Source organism: Rhinopithecus bieti, unplaced genomic scaffold, assembly GCF_001698545.2.
Source record: "Rhinopithecus bieti isolate Rb0 unplaced genomic scaffold, ASM169854v2 scaffold_27295, whole genome shotgun sequence".
Classification (NCBI taxonomy): domain Eukaryota; kingdom Metazoa; phylum Chordata; class Mammalia; order Primates; family Cercopithecidae; genus Rhinopithecus; species Rhinopithecus bieti.
Window position 1 is genome coordinate 671,307 of NW_016812277.1, and position 19,623 is coordinate 690,929.

The window sequence follows — 19,623 nt, forward strand, 5'->3', positions numbered from 1 at the left end:
GGAGTATCAGCATCATTCTTTTCTGTGGATTATTCATCTGTGAGGCTCTAAATGGTTTTGTTTATGTGTTTGTTTTTGTTCAAAGGTCAGCTCAATCTTATACTTAATTCTGAGAAATATGACATGATGAATGTTATAGTTATTATTCACTTGTGTTTGACAAATACTGCTTTCTAAAGAAAAAATATCATTGTGATACTATTTCTTTAAAACCCCCAAATGTAACAAATGGACTTCTCTCTAGTATACTATACTAAGACTTCAATACTTTTAAGCTATTGTTTTCATTTTTTATTACTCAAACTGTTTATATATGGAAATTACTTATCAGATAAATTAATTCTGGGCATTTTGCAATTATACTTCAACTAGCATTCTTACCTTAAATACTACATGTATTTTAATAAAATTGAATAAAACTCAAATATACCCAGTTTTCTCAACCTTTTTGAAAGATTCTATGGACAGTAAGCAATATTTGGTTGGCATTTTCATCAAAAAGATCCTCCAAACCAAAGCTTTGGATGAAATATTTAGTTTGATTTATTTGGTCAATATTATGGCTGTAAATGTTTGTGTTTAAGTAAACTGTTTTTGTCTACATGGTATTAAAACATGAATTTTTTGTCTCAACTAAAAACAATTGTATTCCAAGATACCTTGAAGTGTCTTCATGTGGATAAAATAGTACTTCAGCATTACTGTATTTACAATGATATTAATTAGAGGTAGATCCATTCTATGTGGTAAAATGAAAGGGACTCTATAGAGACTACACGTCCAAATATTTCTGGTCTTAAACTGTTATGCAGTTTCAACAATGAAAGTTTATTATTTGGGGCTAATTGTTTTTTAATTCCAGGGCTTAAAATCTATGTGATTAGTATTAATTATGATTATAAAGACAATTTTATTATTTAAATGTATCTAGGAAAATAAAGAAATTGAAAACAAATTTCAACTTGGCCAAAATTTAGCCTAGAGCTAGTGCCTGAAAAATAATTAGAACTTATAGTAAACAAGCATTGTGTGTATCATGTAGTGTTTTGCTTTGCATTGCCGTACCTACAAATCAGCCTAAAATGTTGATTGTTCATGTAAACACATAACATACTAATGTTAAACATTTTTAAAAGGCAGTCCAAAATACAGGGCATAGTGTGTTATTAGTGGAAGTTACTGATGATGAAGGAGAATGTAAAATTGTTTTTATTCTCTTTAAGTTTTTCATTGCTCCATTTTAAATGTATTTTAATATACATTCATTATATTTAGAAATTAAATGTTTGGAATGTCTAAACGAACAGTAGTTCAGTTATTTTTCCCTTTTGTCTTTTACATCTCATACCTTTTATGCTTTGACCTAGATTCAGATTCAGTGGCACTAACCACTAATACTTAACAGAAAACAATTAAAATGTGAAGTATGCTAATATCTTACTTCTCTGAATATTCTACCCCTGAGGATTATTTGTTTTAATTCCCATCACTTTTAACAGCACTCCTGGGAAATATTTAACAATAGTTATTCAATAAAGATAATTTTTTGAAATAATAATAAACTTAACAAGATAATTTTCATATTCAAGGATATAGTCAAATGCATTTTCTAAAAGATGTTTTACTTATTAGGTAAAATAAGATTTTAAAACTTACATAATGGTGTAGACTATTACTCTATGACAGTTTAATAAAATATTGGCTAATTTAGGAATAAAAAGAAGGTTTTGCTTTGTACATTATAGACTAATTGACTTAAATTATTTTCTTACATTTAAATATTTTCCTTTAGGACATGAATCATAAGCATTCAAATGATCTACTACAAAACTGTGTATTGTCATAAATAAAGTATAACAGTTAAATTTTTGGTGGATCTATTTCATCTGAATACAATAACTTAGTATGATTGTTTCAGATATCTCAGGATAAGTACAGAATCTACATTATGAACACACCCAAAGGTACTCACTCAGAAACACATAGTGAGTTTTTGTGCACTTACATAGATAACATCCTTCACAAAAGAAAAGAGAGCAGCTTGCATGAATCTTACTAATTTGAAATAAATCACATATTATTATATACAACAGGGATTGAAATGAAATTATATGATTAAGCAAATTACCTTAAAGCCTGTGTTCTACTCAAAATACACATAACAACAGCAAACTTTAAACTCAGCCCAATTCCTGAAAGGTTAATGCAAACAAGTATAATAAATGTTAAGCAGGAAAACAAGTATGCTTTAAACACCAAATGCTCGGTCTCTAAATTCTCATACAACATATTTGACTGTCAACTAAAAATTAAGAGGCATATGAAAAGATAACAAATAACACTCTAATGAGTGAAAGAAATAATGACAGGACTAATATATGACGAAGATGTTGGAACAATCAGAAAGAGAATTTAATGTAACTGTGATCAACATATTAAAAGCCTTAATGAAAATGGAATAAAGTATGAAAGACCAGAAGGGTACTTTCAGCAATGTGGTGACTATAAGAAAGAAGCAAATGAGGATTCTAGAAGTCAAAGCACAGTAACAGAGATGAAGAATGGCTTTGAAGCACTCATTAATGGATTTAACACAATCAAGAGAAAATATTAGTAAACCTGAGGATAATCCTAATAGAAATTGCTGAAAATAAAATACAGAGAGTGAAAAGAGAATGAAAAAGGAAAAAACAAAGAGGAAAAGTTATAGGACAATATAACATATTTTAACATACACATAGTAGACACCCAGAAAGAGAAGAAAGACAGAAAGGGCTGAAAACAAACACACTATTAGAATTTTGCAACATCAGTGCCAGACACCAAATGACAGATTCAAGAAGCTCAGGACATCAAGCAGAATAAAAACAAACAAATAAAACAACAGCAACAACACAAACAAAATCCTCACCTAGATTTACCATGTTGAAACTGCCAAAAGTCAAAAGCAAATAGAACATCTCTTAGGTATTTAGAAAAAGACACAAAAGACACATTTCCTAAATAAGAACAGTGTTAAAAACAACAGCAGACTTCTCAAACATTCCACACAACCAAGAAGACAATGAAGTGTCCTTTTAAATGTGCTAAATGAACACACACACATACACACAAATAGGTTTTTCAAAATGGGGGAGAAATAAATATTTTCCTAGACAAACAAAAACTGAGAAAAAAACAGAAATTATGTACTCTATAGCACCAGCAAAATTAAAATATTTGACAATGACATCAGGAAGATAGGAAAGGCTGATTGAAAAAACTTAGTGTAAGGTCTTTAAACCATATATAAAATAGTGCAATATTATACAAACACAGAATCAGATTAATTTAAAATGCATATTATAAATCCTAATAAATTTACTAAATCTAATTTAAAGTACTGTAAGCCAACAGAGCAAAGCAAGCTAGGATTTTTTTTAATGCTCAGTTAATTTGTAAAAATGAGAAACAAGAAAAAACTAACAATGAACAAAAGGAACAAATAAAAAGTAGCTACCAGATAAGTACATTTTAATCCAACCATATCAAATTTACTTTAAATAAAAATGTTCTAAACACACCAGTTTAAATTAAAACATTGTCAAATGGGATAAAAATGTAAGACACAAGTATATGCTCTCAACAAGAAAACCACATTAAGTATAAATATGTAAAAATATGAAAAGCAAATGGATTAGAAAAGGTACATAATGCACAAAATAATAAAAAAATAGCATTATAGCTGGGTGTAGTGGCTCATGCTTGTAATCTCAGCACTTTGGGATGCTGAGACAGGAGGATCACTTGGGCCCAGGAGTTCAACACCAACCTGGGCAACATAGTGTGACCCAATCTCTACAAAAAATTTTTTTAAAGATAGCTAGATGTGGTGGTACACGTTTGTAGTTCCAGCTACTTAGGAAGCTGAGATGGGAGGATCCCTTGAGCCTGGGAAGTACGGGCTGCAGTGATCCATGATTGCACTATTGCAGGCCCTGTCTCAAAAAAAAAAAAAAAAAGAAGGAGAAGGAGAAGAAGAAAATTAGAGTGTCTGTGTTAATATCAAACAAAACAACATCAAAACAAGAAACATTATCAGAGGTAACAAGGAACAATACTTTATGATAAAAAGATCAATTCTCCAACAAGACATAACAATCTTAAATTTTTAAAGAGAAAATGTGGCACATACACACCATGGAATACTATGCAGCCATAAAAAAGGATGAATTCCTGTCCTTTGAGGGATGTGGATGAAGCTGGAAACCATCATTCTGGGCAAACTATCGCAAGGACAAAAAACCAAACACCGCATGTTCTCACTCATAGGTGGGAATTGAACAATGAGATCACTTGGACACAGGAAGGGGAACATCACACAATAGGGCCTGTTGTGGGGTGAGGGAAGGAGAGAGGGATAGCATTAGGAGACATACCTAACGTAAATGATGAGCTAATGGGTGCAGCACACCAACATGGCACATGTATACACATGTAACAAATCTGCGCATTGTTCACATGTACCCGAGAACTTAAAGTATAATAATAATTTAAATAAAGACTATTAGCAAAAAAAAAGTTTTAAAAAATATGAGACAAGAACGGAACTGAAAGATGAAATAGAGAAATTCAAAATTATAGGTAGAAAATGCAATATGTCTATCTCAGTAATTAATAAAGAAGTAGGTTGAAAATTAGGGTATGATGACCTCAAAACACTATTAAGCAACATTTCCTAATTGTTGTTTACAAAACCCTTCACCCATCAAACACCAACACATCACATTATTTGAAGCTCACAGAGAACACTCCAAGACAGATAACATTCTAACCTCTAAAACAAACTAAAAATTGTAAAATACAAAACATTCTGCAAACTATGTTCTCAAATCATAATGGAATAAAATTATTAATCAATAATAGAAAGATGGGTAGAGCACTGCAAAATATTTTGTAATTAAACAACACACTCTTAAACAACTCATCAGTTAAACAACTGTCAAGATCATTAAAAATGTTTTGAACTAAATGAAAAGGAAAATGTAACAAAATTTGTGAGATGCAGTAAAAGCAGTGTTTAGAGGGAAATGCACTTGTTTTTGAAGAAGTTCTAAAGGTAATTCAGTGAAGAACAATGAAAACCTTAAAAACCTTATCTCACATCTTGTACAATATTAATTTCAAATGAATGATAGGTCTAAATGTACACCTACAAACATTTTAGAAGATAACATAGGCGGAATCTTTATGTCCTTGAATTCAGCAAAGACATTTCAAAGACATTTTAGATATGAAAGTAAAAGAAGAATCCTTAAAAAATATAAGTCAGAATGCATAAAAACTAAAAACTTTTTCTCTGTGAAAGATACTGTTAAGAAAATGAAAAGACAAGTCAAACCTGGGGTGAAATATTTGCAATCCTTATGCCTGATGAAGGAATTCTCTCTAGAATAAGCAAAAAGAATATAAAGAATTGTTAAACTTACCATTATAAAACAAACAATTCCTACGACATTATTTGCAAGAATCTGAACAGACTCTTCACAAAACAACATATATGGATGGCAAATAAATATATGAAAAGATGCTTCACATCATTAATCTTCAAGGAAATCTAAATTAAAACCATAATGAAATATTACTGTTCATATATCATAATGTCTAAAACCAAAAGAACAAAAACCAACCTCAAAATAAGAGCTTTTCAAGATGCTGAAAATTGGAACTCTCATATATTGCCACAAGGGATGGAAAAATGGTATGGCCACCTTGGAATAAAAATTGACAGTTTTTATAGTTGTTATAAAGTTATACACTTAACCATAGACTTAGTAATTCCACCACAAGTTATTTAACTGATGTGGTTTGGCTGTGTCCCCACCCAAATCTCATCTTGAACTGTAGTTCCCACATTCCCATATGTTGTGGGAGGGACCCGGTGGGAGATAATTGAATCAAGGGGGTGGTTTTCCCTGTACTGTTCTCCTGGTAGTGAATAAGTCTCATGAGATCTGATGGTTTTATAACAGGTTCCCCCATTCACTTTGCTCTCATTTTCTCTTGTCTGATGCCATGTAAGACATGTCTTTTGCCTTCTGCCATGACTGTGAGGCCTCCCCACCCACGTGTAACTGTGAGTCCATTAAACCTCTTTTTCTTTATAAATTACCCAGTCTTGGGTATGTTCTTATCAGCAGTGTGAAAATGGACTAATACATTAACCTAATGAACATGTTCACCCAAAACTCTGTATGCAATAATTTATAGGAGTTTCATTCATAACTGAAACTGGGAACAACCCAAATGACTTTCAAAAGATGACTGACTAACGCACTTAGATGCATCCATGCAGTGGAATGTTACTCAGCTTTAAAAAAATAATTAACATGGATTTACACAACATAGATATGTTTTCAATGCATTTTACCGTGAAAGGAACAAGCCCCAATTATATGATTTCAATTAAATGACATTCTGGAGAAGGCAAATATAGGGACAGAAAACAAGTCAGTGATTGCTAAGAATTGAGTGTGAGAAGACGAGTTGACTACAAAGAAGCAACACAAGAGCCTTTTGGAGATAATAAAATTATTTTGTATGATATTGTGGTGGTAGACACATATATCAATGCGTTTGTCAAATGTACGGAACTATCCACCCAAAAGAGTGAGTTTTACTGTATGCAAAGTATTGAGAAAGAAACACAATTGACAGAAGCCTAATATGAAATGCAGACTTTGGCCAATATATCTAACTGTATTGCTAATGTGTGATATAATCACAATGAAGCAAGAGGAGAATGAAAGAGCTACCTCAAGTAACTTATAAAATGGTGTTTTGTTTTGTTTTGTTTTTCTTACTAGATACCATAAGGCGAAAGGCAGATACAATTGCATCCAAATACTGTGCCTTTATGAAAAAGGAAAACCTGAAGGGTATAGGTTAGCAATTCTGAACTACTATACTTAACATACTTAACTACTATACTTAACAACGCGTGTTGAACAAACGTTTAAATATAATATAGATAATATGAGCCACGTATTTTTTTCTTTTTTCTTTTTTTACTGTAGGAAAAATAAGTTGTAAATAAGCAAAGGGGAATAATAGATGTAGTGTTGGGTTGAACTCAGAGATATCGGTATGAACACATTTTTTATAATACATGCATAGATACAGAAATAGGCACAGATATGTGTACATACATGACTTAGAATACATATATACATTTCTTAATCCTATACACAGAGAGCCTAGAACCAGGCTCCCCACCAGCAAAGAAAACACCTAGAACCCATATTATAGTTTCTAAAGATAATTCTCTAATTAATTGAACCAGGGTTTCTTGGAGAAATTATTGGTGCTAGGGTTGTGGCAGGAAAAGACAAGACAAACCCAAAACAAGTTGCCATGCCAGAAGGTAAGGTAGTATTTTAAAAATACACTACTTGACAAGAGGAGAGCAAAAGGAGAAACAGAAGTAAGAGAAAAGAGAAAGGAGAAGGAGAAGGAGAGGAGAAAGAAAGGGGAGGGAGAAAGAGGGAGGAGAAAGGAGGAGGAGGAGGAACACACAGAAGCCAATGGAGGAGGAGGAGGAGGAATGGGAGGAGGAGGAGGAGAAGGAGGCGGAGGAGCAGGAGGACCACCACACAGAAGTCAACTGGAAAAATTTCCCACAGATTAACTCAGGAACAATTTGAGCCATAAAGTACATAATGACAGTCTTGGATTATAACTCAAAGAATAAAATTCTCCTGAATCTATAGTGATATAAGAAAATAAGTCAATAAATAAGTCAGGGGAAAGGAGCAACTTTAACTTCCAGAAGAATTCCGATACATGTAGGAGTGAAGGAATACAAAAATCAATGCAAAAATATCACAGTAAACAATACGGCATGCAAGAGAAGACAACCAGAATTAGTGGAAGAAACTTAAGAAACTTTAAGAAGAAATAGGATATTTGCATGTCCTCAAAGCTTCTTCTCTAAAATATTTACTAATTATTATGATGAGTTCTATGGTTCCTTCAAGAGGCAAGCTTGATTTCCCTCTCTTTGGGTATGGGCTATGTACTTACTTTCTCACTTCTAATAAAGAGTACAGCAGGCTTAAAAATCCACTCTACAGTGGAGAGGAGAAACCTATTGGATGTCACTTTTACCAAGATATCAAGGTTAACATCTCCAGTAGTAAGACAGAGTAATATCATGTGTTCCCTGAAACAAAGCAAGAAGAAGGGAAGGAGAAGGGCATATCATTTCTATGCTATGCTTCCCCAAAATGCACACCCTACATCTAATATGATAAAACATCAGCCAAAAATAAATTGAAAGGCATTTTATTACACAACTGCAAGTATTCTTTAAAAAAAAAAAAAAAGCCAGGCCATGAAAAACAAAGAAAGATGGAGAAAATGTCACAAATTAGAGAAGCCAATGAATACTTGCCAACTATACATAATATGGTAGCTTAGATTTGATCCTAAATGTAAAAATAGGAAACACATAAGTAGAAAAACTAAGAAAATCTGAATAATGTCTGTAGCTTAATTAGTCGTATTATATCAATGTCAGTATCTGAAGTTTGATTATTGTCCCATGGTTAAGAAGATATTAATATTAGAGAAATCTAAGACAGGACCAGGTGAATGATATGTGAGACTGTCTTTTCCCCTCTTTGCCATTTTCTCTGTCTTTATGTATTACAAAATAAAAAGTTAACAAAACAGATTTACACTTAAAAGTTTTCAGAATCATTCCACAGATAAAAAGTTACATATATTTTCATGGTGCAGAATCATAGAATATATATAATTTATACATTTTGTTGCATTTTTTCAACTTTTCCAAAATTGATCACAATAAGCAAATTACACATGGAAGGAAAAATATAATAAGGAAAGAATATGACATTCAAACATTGGTCATTTTCACAATTTAATTTATTTGATTTATCTATTTGATCTTACAACATTTTGTGAGAAATATACAATTAAACAAACTTATTTACTGTGTTTTGAAGAAGAAAAAAATTATTAGTCTGCCTTTTCAATAGACAATTAATTGTCTGTGTGAGTCCTGGAATATTAAACAGGATTAATGCACTACACTTTCCCACAAATGTTCAGTTTCCCTGCAGTGCAGAGAGAAAATGTAGCTGTCTGTCCTAAAATAGATAGATGCAAAGCTGCTAGTGCAAGTGCGTGAAATTTTTGTTTGTTTGGTATCTAGAGTTCAAAAGGTAAGGCAAACAGTGAATACATTTCTGCAGGTTGTACATCAATTTCTGTAGAAGTAGTGATATATTAGTTTAATAAAAGCTTGTCCTTTTTTTTTAACAATGTCAAGAAATACAGGTTGACAGGAACATACATAGATATCTATATTTTTAAGTTTAGGGGAATACTTAACTTTTGACAGCTTTAGCATTCATTATATATCAGGTTCTACAGCGTATAGATTAAAAAAGGATTTTATGTGAACAGAGTATATTGTTCCTCATTTTAATAAATTGCATAATTCAAAATTGCTAACTGAATAGCAATTATTTTTTAAATATATAATTTAAGTGAAATTTGATCATTTTTTATTCATTCAATAAAAAATTAGTTGTTAGCTCTCTGCAACTGTAAGAGAGACTGACAATGCATGTACTATGGTCAAATTGAAAACACATTTTGATACGCATTTGTATATCACAAAGGGTGGTTTGAGGATCATATAGAGATAAACATATCTCAGGTGAAAACATTTATCGAATACCTATACAGTAGTACTTCTTAAATTTCAATGTGAACAAAAATTACCTTGGGATCTAGTTTAAATGTAGATTTGTATTCAGTAGATCTGTTGTGGACCCTGAGGTTTGACATCTCTAACAAAGTGATGTCAATGTTGGTGGTCTGTAGGTTACAATTTGAGTAGCAGGGCTCTAGAATACACATGTTTATAAATGACCCAATCACCTTCCAGATCACCAACAGAAAGATACGCCAGCTTTTCATACAATGACAAGAGAATAGCCATGCATGAAAACAGTAGATGCCTCCACTAGAGAAGACACTGTATGAGGGGAGGTTTTTTGGTCTGTATTTTCCCTGCTTTAGTTCTGGTGCTCATAACAGTGTCTAACACATGATAGACACTCAATTTACTTACTGAGTAAAAGGCGAACTAGTTGAAATGTTTTATTATATGGAAGGTGAAAAATAGTTCCTTTCCTATGCAATATTTGTATACTTTTATGCTTCAGAATTATGAAAGTCAAATAGAAAAGTCAAATATTAACTAGAGCTAACGGGAAGTTAAAAGAAGAGGATGGTATCATTTAAATATGCAAATTAATCAGCAAACAAATAAGTGTTCTGAGTTTATACAGTTTTAAAGCTTTACTTTTAAAAGATAGTAAACTTATTACAGTAATTTAAAAAATTTGTTAAATTTTCTTTATTACAAAAGAAAACAAAGCGTTTTCGTTAATTTGTATTTGAGAAAGAATGTGGGCATATACTCTGCATGTAGACAATTGTTTTATAACTTCTTATATTAGAGAGCATATTTTAAAAGTGGTGTCTACATCATCAGGATATTGTAAGGAACAAGCAGAATAACTTATTCAAAATATAAAGTAAAAATGCCTCGCACAAAATGAAGGTTCAATAAGGTATCATTATTATCAACATCTATAACTAAGTAAAATAATATAGAACAATTCAGTACATAGCTTCATAGGTAACTGTGCAGGGTGATGAGAAAACTAAGGAATTTGGAGAAAGAACCTATTATTTTGAGCCCTGGCTTCTTTGCTAATGGATTTTCTGACCTTGAGCAACTCCGCAGGTAGGTCTGGATATATAAATTAAATAAGAAGGGAAAAGGTTTTATAAGCTCTGCACTGCTGAACAAATATTAGTCTGTATAGGCTTGGAAAAACAGAGAAAGAATGTTTCTTAATCTTTTAAGTTTCATGACATTCATGTCAATCTATGAAGATTTACTGAAAATCATGAGTCCAAATATATTATGCTAAAACCCTTGTGCTCAGGCTTAGTAGGTCCAGAATGTAGCCTCACATAGTCTTAAAGCTAGAAAAATCCTACAGAAAATTCACTAATGAATGTGAAACTACATGGAGGGCACATGAAGGAGTGTAGGGTGCACTTATGTGTGTGGTTTTATTAAGGTATAAATCTTCTGTTATTTTGCCTGCTAAAGGACAGATGGCTGCCTTAAAATGGAATCTGGATGCAGCATCCACATACTGAATGTCATTATACACAGCAACAGCTGTGTTTAGCATATCCTTCATTTGAATTCTAGTTCAGAGGAAAGACAAAAAAGCATAGGCTGTCTATTATCACCAGGCACTATGTCCAAATAATAAAAACAGATTTTCTAAGGAACTCATATTTAAGGGGAATGTAGTCAAAGTTATTGAGAAATCCAAGATTATGAAAATGACTAATCCTTGACCTGTGGCATAGCCTTTGTTAAATTTTACTCAGGAACTAATAAGTCAATGCCTAGGGAACATAAGGAAGGATATGTAATTTGAAGAGTCTAAAGAAAGCACTAGTATAAAACTGAGAAATAAAGTGAAAGCATTTAATCTGTGTGAAATTTTCAAGTCTTTTAAATCATAATTTATACAAATCCAGTTGATGCTTCTGAGGATGACATTAAAGCTGCATTACCTAAGTCTGCCATGGGAAAATACCATAGAGTGGATGGTTTAAACAACAGAAGTTTATTTTCAGGAAGTTCTAGAGGCTAGAAGTCTCAGACCAAGGTCTGACAGGTTCTGTTTCTGGTGAAGACTCTCTTCATGGCTTGCAGGTAACAATCTTCTCACCGTCCTCATATTGTGGGCAACTGGCGGGTGTGCTTGCAAGAGAGAGAGGAAAAGAGATGGAGAGAAAGCGAGCTCTCCGGTGTCTCTTGTAGTGACACCAGTCTTAGGAGATCAGAACCCAACCTTAAAACCAAATTGACCTTAATTACCTCAAAAGGCCTTGTGTCCAAATGCAGTCACATTAGGGGTTAGGGCTTCAACATTTCCATCCATAGCAAATTCCTAAATTAGCATTATTATCATATGCATGGCTGTACATTTTAATAATTCTGTACTTTTACTTTTGGAATTACCCTGTGGTGTGTTGTAAGCAACTTGATGGGAAAGGGTTCTGATGACTGAGAGTAGCAAGCCTGCCTCTAGTTTCAGCTTCCATTTACTAACCTGTATGACCTTAGACCAGTTACTTTACCTCTCAAAACCTATTTTTTATTTGAAAAATGAGGATAATAATACATGTACTACAAAGTTTCAGATAGACATGTACAGTAAGCACAGAATAATTAAGATCTTCTAAAATAAAATTTTCCTTAAAATAGAGAATTGTTTTTCTTTAGATGACAGCACTTTTAAATCACTAATTTACCTAAATTTTTTACTAATATTTTGGCTCCATCTAAACTTTAAAAAATATTTCTAAAACGACATTTAAAATATGGCAATGATAAATGATAAATATTTGTATCAGGAAATAATTTAAATAAAAACAAAATATTAAAAGGTTTTTTATTTGACTTGGCTTAAATGAATCATGAAGGGTGCAAGTGATGGGTACTACAGATATTAAAAAAAAAAGTGATAAAGCCAGGCATGGTGGCTTATGCCTGTAATCCCAGCACTTTGGGAGGTCGAGGTGGGAGGATTACGAGGTCAGAAGATCAAGAGCATCCTGACTAACACGGTGAAACCCTGTTTCTACTAAAAATACAAAAAATTAGCCGGGAGTGGTGGTGGGTGTCTGTAGTCCCAGCTACTCGGGAGGCTGAGGCAGGAGAATGGTGTGAACCTGGGAGGCAGAGCTTGCAGTGAGCTGACATTGCACCACTGCACTCCAGCCTGGGTAACAGAGCAAGACTCCGTCTCCCCAAAAAAAAGGGGGGTAATAACTGACAATTTTATGAAGTAACCTTTATTAATAGTTTGATTTATAAATGGACAAAATAAGACACACAGCTCATAAGCCAAAGAGAACAGGATTAGAACTCAGGGGTTATGGCTCCAGTGACTATGCATTAAAGCATTATGATTGGTTATTTGGAAGGGTAAACTGGCCAGTTCAGCAGAACTTTTACGGCATGGAGGTGCTTTGATGAAGATACCAAGGCAGTTCCAGAAATGTGATTATTGTCAGTATATCCAAAAGTGATTCCTTCCTCAGGGCCTTACATACTCATTAAACACGACAAGCATATTCATGCAAGGACAACGTTGATGTAGTCATTTCAATAAAAATTGACTGTGGAGGGTATCTAAATTCTTATGTCAGCTAGTGAGCAAATTCTCTTTCTCTCTCTCTTTGTCTGTTCTGTCGGAGTTTTTTGGCTGATCTAGAGTATTGCCATTTAGAGAAGATATCATAATGTCTATTCTGGAGTTATTCCTGTCAAGTAGGCACTTTTACTCATTTTTACTCTTTAGGGCTCTGTCCCATCTGCTCAGTGGTGTAGACACATGGACTTAATTCCTTTTTCATGATTGAATACAACTTACCTCCTCTGGTTGTTTAACATATGTCTTCTTTGAACATAGTACTCTACATTCTATTCAGTCTTGTTAGTTACAATTAAAATCAAATTATATATTTTGGAGGTTAAAATATGTTATTTTTTTCATTGTGAGGGCTCCCTATGTTTCTCAGCCAAATATTTATATATAAGCTGTTGAGTTTCTTGCTCATTATCATCCTAGTCAATTTTCTAAGGATTTTATTAGTTTCTTGATCAGAAGGAAATAAAACATTTGAGAGCTGTTAAGTGTCTAGTGAAGGGTGAGTACTGACCAATATATGTTGCCAAGATTGTTACATAGTTTCACTTAAAACAAATCTGGTATTATTTTTAAAACCCCAATACACTATGAGTTCCATTAAGACATGATTCAAAACTTTCAAAATACGCAAGAGTTTGAGTAACTGGACAAAGTACAATCCTCTAATATAGTAATAGCAAAAAGGGTATTAATAAACTAATCAAGACGTCCTTTTGAAAATAATTGTGCATAGATGTGGCTGCATTTTTTCTATTTAATTAAAACACTGACTGAATAGCTAAAAGTTCTGTATACTAGGATAAGTCTTGATGTTATAATAATAAATATATGGCTTTTGTCCTTGTGAAGCTCTTATTCTAACTGGAGTCACAGATAGGACAATAAAGACTAAGTTTTGATTCTGGTTCAAAAAACATGATCAGCTCAATTACCTATTAACTACATGGCTTTTCTTGGACTATTCTTATGCTTAGAGAAATAACGAAGTGGAAAGAAATGACAAGACCAGGAAAATGTAGGGAGACAAGTGTGACTTAAGGCCCATGTTGAAGCTTTTGTGTGTGGAAGCTTTCAAACATATACAAAGACAACAGTGAAATGAAACCCTGTGAAGTCATTACCCAGCTGTAATAATCATCACCACTTTTGTTTTATGCATCTATACCCCTATTCACTTTCACCATTATTCTCTATTATTTTGAGGCAAAAGCCAAACATAACATAATTGAACTCATAAATATTTCAATAAGTTTCTCTAAAAGATAGGTACATCTTTTAAAGAAAGGTAGTCACAATACATTTTTCATCCCTAAAACTCAACAATAATAATCACCTTAAAGTTATCCAGTAGACAATATTCAATTTTTCCTGATAATTTTTATTTTATTTATTTATTTATTTTGAGACAGAGTCTTCCTCTGTGACCCAGGCTGTAGTTCAGTGGGTGATCTCGGCTCACTGCAACCTCCACCTCCCAGGTTCAAGCAATTCTCTGCCTCAGCCTCTTGAGTAGCTGAGATTACAGGCACCCGCCACCATGCCCAATTAATTTTTAATATAAGTTGTTTATATTCAGATGCAAACATTGTGTTTAGTAAATGCGTCTTTAAATTTCTTTACTCTGTAACTTCCTCTTCTTTTTTTTTTTTCTTTAAAAATACTGCTTTGAAGACATTGTTCCACAGGTTCTATAGTGATTTTGTAATTTCTCACTTTCTGTTTTTTTGCTCATTGGGTCCTCCCAGAACCTAAGGGAAAACGAAAGCAAAAACAAAAACATCTTTCTCTGTCCCTATATTTCCTTAATACTGGTAGATAGGTCTAGGAGTTATGATCCGATTCAGTGTAGAGGTGTTAGAAAGGGATTTTTATATGTGGTGGTGTATACACCCACCAAGAACCTTATGATATCTCTCAGATTGGTGCAACAGTATTTGCAGGTTTCGCCATTGGAAGTAATGGTAAAACCTGCAATTACTGTTGGACCAATATAATTGTTTATATTTTTTGGAGGTTACACTGGCCATTAAGAATACATGCTGAGGCCGGGCGCAGTGGCTCAAGCCTGTAATCCCAGCACTTTGGGAGGCCGAGACGGGCTGATCACGAGGTCAGGAGATCGAGACCATCCCGGCTAACACTGTGAAACCCCGTCTCTACTAGAAACCCCGCGTCTCTACCCTTTAAAAATACAAAAAAAAAAAAAAAAAAAAAAAAAACAAAAAAACCTGCCGGGCGCAGGGTGCGGGCGCCTGTAGTACCAGCTACTCGGGAGGCTGAGGCAAGAGAAATGGCGTAAACCGTCGGAGACGGAGCCTTGCACGTGAGCTGAGATCGCTACTGCAGCTCAGCACCGGGCGACCGAGCCGCAGACTCTCTCAAAAAAAAAAAAAAAAAAGAAAAAAAAAAAAGAATACATGCTGAAATCTATTTTTTTCAGTACATGTTTGTAAAATGGTGATATTTTTAGTTTTATCATTTCGTTTTTTTTTTTTTTTTTTTTTTTTGCGGATCTCAGCCCTCTGATGCCCTGGCTGGCAGTGCAGTGGCGTGATCTCACTTCATGTTACCTCTGCCTCCCCGGTTGAAGCAATTCTCTGCCTCAGACTCCTAGTAGCTGGACTACCACCGCCACGGGCTAATTTTTTTTTTTTTTTTTTTTTTTTTTTTTTTTTTTTTTTTGTATTTTAGTAGAAACGGGGTTTCACCGTGTTGCCCAGGTTGGTCACGAACTCCTGAGCTCAGACAATCCGCCTGACTCGGCCTCCCAAACTGCTAGGATTAATGAGCTACTGCACCAGGTCCATTTCTCTTTTTATTAGTTGAATTTCTTCTATAGAAAGAAACTTTCTCAATTATTTGGTATCCTGAGGTGCAGTTCATACAGAGAAGGCAGGGAAATGTTTAGTTATTTCCCTGCATTTAGCATTTCTCAGGACAATAAATTTGTTCTGTAGTGTCTTCTAAATATGTCTAAAGAAGTTGTTTGTTTTTATTCCTTAGTATCATTTTTGAATTTACAAATTGTAACCTCCAATCCAATTTAAAGTACATTAAATAAATACAATTTTAATGAAGTTCAAACTATACTATATTTTATAAATGTCATCCCCTTCAGGTTGATTCAGTCTTTTAGTGAGATTAAAATAGTTCTTACTGGCTTCCTCATGTTACCATGTGGCATTTTTCCACTTCCTGCCCCAGAACTGAAATTAGCCATATCTCCAAAGAGCATGAGTTGTTGTGGTACACAGAGACACAGAATTTGTTCTGTGCTCTTCATGGCTACTAATTTGTTCCATTTTTTGTCCTCTGTAATTGGTTTTCTTTCTAATGAGAAAATGTTTCTTTAACTTTTTTTTTTTTTTTTTTTTTTTTTTTTTTTTTTTGAGACGGAGTCTTGCTCTGTCGCCCGGGCTGGAGTGCAGTGGCCTGATCTCAGCTCACTGCAAGCTCCGCCTCCCGGGTTTACGCCATTCTCCTGCCTCAGCCTCCCGAGTAGCTGGGACTACAGGCGCCCGCCACCTCGCCGGGCTAGTTTTTTGTATTTTTAGTAGAGACGGGGTTTCACCATGTTAGCCAGGATGGTCTCGATCTCCTGACCTCGTGATCCGCCCGTCTCGGCCTCCCAAAGTGCTGGGATTACAGGCTTGAGCCACCGCGCCCGGCCAAGATAATGTTTATCATAGATTCATATTTATGAATCAAATGTGATATTTTCACCTTTTACCTAACTTCATTCATTTTATATTAATTTCTCTTTCATCTTTGGTTAAAAATCTGGGTTCTTAATGACTTTACATGATGACTTGGTTTATCTGTTATATACAGTCATTTACCTGCATCCAAGGGGGATTGGTTCTGGGACCCCTGAGGATACCAAAATCCCAGGATGCTCAAGACTCTCATATAAAACGAAGTAGTAGAGTTGGTCCTCCTCATCTGCAGGTTTTGATCCGCGGTTGGTTGCATTTGTGAATGCCAAACCTATGAACATGGAAGGCTGGTTGTAGACATAATAGTTTCTGACTAACAATACAAACAGTACTACCAAAAATATGTTTTCTGAACATAGCTGTAGAATATTTTTACAGTTATTGTTGCTCTTAGTTTTTGTTTTGTAATACTATTACAATTTATTATGTTTTTTGGTCACTTGGAATAATTTCTTTCTGTCTCTTTAAGCCATAAACTTGATGTAAATTTTTCACTTGCTTTCATATAGTCTCATGTTGATTTAAATTTGTTTTGTAGTTGTGTAAAATATTTACCTGGTTCTAGTATGAAATCTAAAAAATAAGATAAAGTCAAAAATGTCCAGCTGTTAAAAAATAACCCCATTAAAAGAGGGCAAAAGACTTGAACAGACACTTTTCAAAAGAAGACATATATGCAGCCAACAAGTATATGAAAAAATGCTCAACATCAGTAATCATTAGAAAAAAAGGAAGTCAAAAGCACAGTGAGATACCACTTCATACTAGTCAGAATGACTATTATTAGAAAGTCAAGAAATAACATGCTGGTGAGGTTCCAGAGAAAAGGAAACACTTATACACTGCTGATGGGAATATAAATTCTTTCAACCACTGTGGAAAGCAGTTTGGCAATTTCTCAAAGAACTTGAACTACAGTTCAACCCAGCAATCCCATTAATGGGTATACACCCCAAGGATTATAAATCATTCCACCATAAAGACACAGGCAAGTGTATGCTCATTGTAGCACCATTCACAATAGCAAAGACGTGGACTCAACCTAGATGCCCATCGATGGTGTACTCGATAAGGAAAATGTAGTATACATACACCATGGAATACTATGCAGTGATAAACTATAATGAGATCATGTCCTTTGCAGCAGCATGGTTGGAGCTAGAGTCTGTTATCCTAAGCAAACTAACACAGGAAACAGAAAATGAAACACTGCATTTTCACACTTTACAAGTGGTAGTTGAACTTTGAGTACACATGGACAGAAAGAAGGGAACAACAGACACTGAGGCTTAGTTGAGGGTGAAGGTTGGGAGGAGAATGAGGATAGAAAAACTACTTATTTACTACTATGCTTGTAACCTATGTGACAAAATAATATGACACCAAACTTGTGTGCCATACAATTTATCTCTAGAACCAATCTCCACATGTACCCCTGAAAATAAAATAAAAGTTAAAAAAAGTCTAGCTGTTATTCCTGATCTTCTTCATCCTCTACTCTCTCCCCCCTACATAGGTAGCAATATCATTTTGACTTAGACTTTTATTAAAAAATAATAAGAATATAAACATGTATTTGTAACCACTCACCACTTACGTAGATAAATAACAGCAAATAGTATACATTTTCTTTGCTTGTTTTTTCACATTATTTTGTATCCTGAAGATTTGATAGTAGTTCATGTAGTTTTTCCTTATTTCATGGTATAGCTATGTATTATTGCATTATGTAAATGAGCCACACTTTATTCAGCCAGTGCCTACTAGTGGATGTTTGGGTTGTCTACACTTTTGTCAGTTTAGCTTCTACCCTAAGGGATTGACCACAGTCTAAGTCTTGTCCTGAAAGGAAATTTCATTTTGGTTAATATCAATTCATAGAGCCCAGACATCTCAGTTACATGAGGTTTACTTACTTCACTCATATTTCCTTCTTGCACACAAATGCAATGTAAATCTAGAAAATCTCATTTCAACTGATTCTTAAATTGTCTTTCTAAATCATCCATTGACTACCTTAGAGTGATTTATGGCTTTAGCTTTCAAGACACAAGAAACCACTTTAACTTCCCCTTACCTTTCCTTGCAAAGAAGATGATACCACAAAGGTCTTGGTAATAGTTTGTTATTTTTCTGCCTATTTCTTCATATATACCTTTTGTTGTTGTCTGTGAACATTTTGGTTTTATTATTGTAGTTGCTTAGTATTTTGTGGGAGAATCTGTAGAAACTAAAAGCTGTCACTATCTCTCCAGAATTCTATATTCTATTCTATTATCATACTATGATATAATATTTATTCCATTGTCATATGACATATCTTCTGTGAGAAGATATACTGTCATGTCACATGATTATTATATCATCAAAGATTTTATATATACAAAATGAGTATTTTGTACCAAAAAACCTTAATTTTGACCACATTTTAAGGTTAAATTTGATTTAAAATACATTCTTCATGTTAGAGTTTGCCTAGTTTCATCTTATGATTAAGATCAGCTAACTTAAGTGTCTTCTTCATTCTCTATAAAATGAGCCATAAACATGACAAATGTATGTTTTGATGACAAAACATGTTTTGA

The 19,623-nt window shown here is 33.8% G+C and overlaps 1 long non-coding RNA gene across 1 annotated transcript; it reads right to left on the reverse strand.

The window, feature by feature from the left end:
• Positions 1-14,856: 14,856 nt before the first annotated feature.
• On the reverse strand, positions 14,857-18,868 carry LOC108544630 (uncharacterized). Its single transcript, XR_001889902.1, has 3 exons — positions 18,629-18,868; positions 17,162-17,309; positions 14,857-15,070 (listed from the first exon to the last, which is right to left on the reverse strand). It is a non-coding gene; the product is annotated as an uncharacterized LOC108544630 (long non-coding RNA).
• Between the last annotated feature and the right edge of the window lie 755 nt (positions 18,869-19,623).